Consider the following 5,308-nt stretch of genomic DNA (forward strand, 5'->3'; position numbering starts at 1 on the left):
ATAAATAAATAAATACACAATATCCAGTTAAATTTGAATTTCAGATATGCAATAATTTTTAGTATAAATGTATCCTCTGCAATTATTTTTTCTAAACCTGGAAACCCTACTATAGGCTACTCTGTTAAAAAGAAATTTTCTAGTTGCATTTGACAAAACCCTACTTAAACCTGCTTAGTCAAATAGGATATAGAGGCTCAGAAAGCTGGGACATTGAAGGGTAGATTTATCCTCAGGTATGGTTGACCTAGGGCCTGAAATAACGTCACTCGGTCTCTTTCTCCATTTCTCATCTCTGCTTGTCTGCTTCTCTTTGCACATTGGCCTCATCATCCCATGTTGCAACCAGGTTTCCTCCACACCGATGAGACAGCCTCATATATCTTCAGACTTCCGTTCTTCTCGCACATAATGCCAAAAGCCAGGGAACGACCTACATGCGCACACTTATGTCAAGAGTCCTCCTTGGTTGGGGATGAGTGGAAAATTGTGTTTGCTAGTTCCACTTAAACCTCAGGGAGGGAAGAAGGAACACCCAAAACTTGGGGGAGTACTGTTGTCAAAGAAGAAGTATAAAAAAGAATCCTAGGACCAAAATGGTATGTCCAACTGCAGCCATTGGTCATGCCTAACCCAGGCTTCAAAGCCTAACTCAAAGGAGGTACCAATTTAAGATGATAATTTCCATTGTCACTACCAGAAGACTTGAGTCCTTAGTTCCACAGTAACCTACAACTTCCTCAACTTTCCTGTATCTTTCTGCAATGCCAAAACCCAAAAAGTAATACTCAGTTATTCAACAAATGTTTACTGAGCATTCTCTTGGTGTTCAGGTCTCCCTTGGCCACTGTTAATAGGAAAATGAGTAACACACTGTGCCCACCATCAAGTTCAGCATGGGACATAAGCATTTAAACAAAGAATCACAGCATTGTATGGTAAGGACTATAATAAGACGACTCTATCAAAAGGCAGTAGCACAACTGTCATGAGCACACCTCTAGATCCAGACTGCCTATTTTTGAATCCCAGTACCACTACAAGCTGTTGCTTTGATCTTGGGGAAGTTGCTTAACCCCTTTCTGTCTTAGCTTTCTCATCTGTAAGATGGAGATGATAGTAGTACCTGTTTCAGAGGGTCATGGCTTTGAGGGCTGATTAAGATCAACCTTATAAAGCACTTAGCACTGCATGGTAAGCAAGCAGTAATTAATGGATAGTGTTGGGACTGTCAATAAGAATAAGTAACTAAAACCCACGTCTCTTGAATTCCATGTCCAGGAATCCCTCCAAGCCCATTCAGAGCCACACAGGGGATGAGTTGTGGAACTCGACAGGTGTTTTTCTTCTCCCAGTAAGATATTTCAGCTTCACTTTGTTGTTTCGTTGGTTTTTACATCTTGTTTCTGCTCCCATCATATCAGCTTCACTTTGTAGCCATCATTGGCTGCTGACTCCTCCATCTGTTAGGCACTCTTCAGAATCTACAATTCTTAGTTCCATTCCCAAACCTCAGGGGCCTCAAGTGCAGGCGAGAGGCTGAATTCCAAAGACAGACTTGCCTCTGTACTCTGAGCTATACTTCCAGGGCTGTTGATCTGTTGACAGATGCCTCACTGAGAAGGGGCATACCATTGTGGCCTTCCTTGCCAACTTCCCATTTTAAACTGAGAGCTTGTGTCCATGTAGTGGACTCAGAAGGCAAAACTGGATCTTTCTATTTGGAAATAACATCGGGATGTAGGGTTGTAAAAGCTCACGTAAGGCCTCCCAGGTAGGTGTAAACATAGCTGTGACTGGGAACTCATGGCTGTGGCTGGCAATCTTCATCCCACTCTACCCTGCAAGTGAAATGGCTTGGGAGGTGACCTAGCTGCTGCTTTCCAAGGCCATGGGTATCTGGAGACAAGACACTCTCCACCTAGCCTAGGCAAATGAGAACAACACTAAGACTACAATGAGGATGCCTAGCTGGCACCTACAAGGCGCTGTCAGGCACCATCCCTCTTTACCTGGCTATGTGGGAAGGTAATAATTATTCATTAGTTCTGCTGTTATTGTCTTGCCTCCCTCATAGTAAATAGAGGGCTCACTACTGGAAATAGAGAAGGCCAAAGTCCCAGGGCCAGGGGAACACATTCTTTGTTGAGCCTCTTTATTAATCTAAAGCTGTTGGACCAACATGTTGTGATGTTAGGCGGAAGCTGGGCAGGCACTAATCACTAAGGCAGAAGAACGGGTTTGGCAGGGTAGTTTTGAGTAGCAGCTGAAGGTATTATTACTCACTTTTTTTTTTCTTTTTCTTTCTTTCATTTTTTTTTTTTTTTTTTTTTTTTTTTTTTTTTTTTTTTTTTTTTGAAACAGGGTCTCAATCTGTCACCCAGGCTGGAGTGCAATGTATGATCTCAGCTCACTGCAACCTCCACCTCCTGGGCTCAAGTGATCCTGTCTCCTCAGCCTCCCAAGTAGCTGGGACTACAGATGCACAACACCACACTTTTTTGTATTTTTTTTTTTGAAGAGACTGGGTTCCACGATATTGCCCAGGCTAGTCTTGAACTTCTGGGCTCAAGCTATCTGCCTGCCTCAGCCTCTCAAAGTGTTGGGATTACAGGCATGAGCCACCCCACCAGCCCTATTACTCACTCTTGAAATGTCTTTTCTTAGATAATGATCTCTTGTCAGAGACTATTCTATTTGCACAGAAAGCTTACAGTCTGACTCTAGGAGTGTCAGGCTGGAAACAGGAACATGAGTGGCCTCTATATGACTGAATACTCCAGCAGAACCTGAGGTTGTGGTTGGGAATGAGACACATACACACACACATACACACACACACACACACACACACACACACACACACACACGCCATTCTGCTGCCCTACAGCATGTTATCTTTTAGTGGCTTGGCTTTCATTTGGAGAGAAGTGAAACTAGCATTTATTAAGCGCTTAGTGGGTGCCAGCACTAGGCAATGTGCTTTTATTATGTTATCTGATGGGATTTGATTTTGAAGTTTTTTACTGATAAGGAAACTGAGACTAAAGGAGATGATGTAATCTGAACAAAATTACATAGTTAATACATGGGAAAAATATAATTTGAGCCCAAATAGAGTCCAGTGCTTACCCACTTCCCATTGAACACACTGCCTGTATGCCTGAGACCTTCACAATCCAGGCCCAAGTGCAACCTGCCCCAAGTGACTCCTTTGTTGCAAAGGCTGAAGCTCATTTTTTCAGATAGACTTCAAATCACCAGCATGTAGCCCCCAGCTGGTATGCCTTCCACATGAAAGGGATAACTCCCCTAAAATGTATGTCTTTTATATCTTTTTTTTTTTTTATTTACGGAGTGAGCCATCACACCTGGCAGGTGTATCTTATTGTATGTAAATTATATCCTCATTAAACCTGACTTTTTATTTTTATTCATGTACTGATTTAGAGGCAGGGTCTCATTCTGTCACCCAGGCTGGTTACATGACCATGGCTCACTGTAACCTTGAACTCCTGGGCTCAAACAGTCTTCCCGCCTCAGCCTCCCTAGGAGCAGCAGCTGAAACTAGTCACACCACCACATTTGTTTTTGTTTTTAGGATTTTTTCTCTTTTTTTGAGACATGGTCTCACTCTGTTGCCCAAGCTGGAGTGCAGTGGTGGTATCACAGCTCACTGCAGCCTCAACTGCCTGGGCTCAAGGAATATCCCTACCTCAGCCTCCCAAGTACCTGGGACCACAGACACGTCACCATGCCGAGCTAACTTTTCTTATTATTCGTAGAGACGAGGTTTCACTGTGTTGTCCAGGCTTGTCTTGAACTCTAGAGCTCAAGCGGTTCTCCTTCCTTGGCCTCCCAAAGTGCTGGGATTACAGGAGTGAGCCATCATTCCTGGCCGGACATCCAGCTACTTTCTGAATTTTGGGGATCATAGGCATGAGCTACCACCCCAGCCTATTTATTTAAGTGTACTCAAAGCAGTGAGGAAGGAAGAAAGAGTAGAACAGCCAGGTGCTGTGGGTCACACCTGTAATTCCAGCACTTTGGGAGATTGACATGGGAGGATCACTTGAGCCCAGGAGTTACCAGCCTGGGCAGCATAGGGAGACCTCTTCTCTATGAAAAGAAAAAAAAAGTAGAACGAGGAGTTTGATCTGTAACTTACTGGGAGCCATCGATTAAGACAACTTGCTACCCTGGGACTAGCCTGACTTTTTAAAAGATGTTGGATATATTATATAAAGAGCTCCTACAAAATAACAATAAAATTACCAACTCAATAGAAAAGTAAGAATGAAAAGGAAATATATGTAAATGTCCTTTATACATCTGGAAAATACTCATCCTCACTATAAGATGAATTTAAATTAAAAGTTACTGAGATACCATTTATCACTTACTGGATTAGTAAAAATCCAAAAAATTGATATTACTTTGAATAGCCATGACTATAGGTAAATAGGAACCATCATACATACGTAAATTGAAACAATTCCTGTTGAAGACAATTTGACCGTGTCTATGAAAATTTTCTATGTATAGACCTGGGAACTCAGCAATTCCATTTCTAGGAATTTATCTTATACATAGTTACAGGAGTGCAAAATGATGTGTATACAAGATTACTCATTGAAGCACTCTTTGAAAAAAAAAAAGCAAAAGTCTGTAAACTTAAATGCCCGTCAACAAGGGCCTGGTTAAATACATTTTGGGACATGCATATATCAGAACAGTATGCACCTATAGGAAACAATGAGAAGTATCTGTGTATACTGATGTGAAGAACTCTCCAAGACATACATACATACGTGCATATATATATATTATCTGTATATATGTATAAGATATATATGTGTATATATAATATATATATTTCTGTCTCCAAAAAATATATATATATATTTTTTAAATATATATATATATTTAAATAAATAAATATATATATATATATATTTTTTTTTTTTTGAGACAGTTTCGCTCTGTCACCCAGACTGGAGCACAGTGGCCCGATCTCAGCTCACTGCAACCTCCGCCTCCCGAGTTCAAGCGATTCTCCTGCCTCAGCGTCTCAAGTAGCTGGGACTACAGGCACTTGCCACACCTGGCAAATTTTTTGTATTTTTAGTAGAGACAGTGTTTCACTGGGATTACGGGTGTGAGCCACCGCACCCAACCCAAGATGTATTAATTGAGAAAAGCAAGGTGCAGATTAGTGTTTATAGTAGACGCCATTTATATATAAAAAAAGAAGAGAGAATCGGGTGCAGTGGCTAATGCCTGTAATCCCAGCACTTTGGGAGGCTGA

This window comes from Cebus imitator, unplaced genomic scaffold (genome assembly GCF_001604975.1).
Source record: "Cebus imitator isolate Cc_AM_T3 unplaced genomic scaffold, Cebus_imitator-1.0 Scaffold24, whole genome shotgun sequence".
NCBI lineage: Eukaryota > Metazoa > Chordata > Mammalia > Primates > Cebidae > Cebus > Cebus imitator.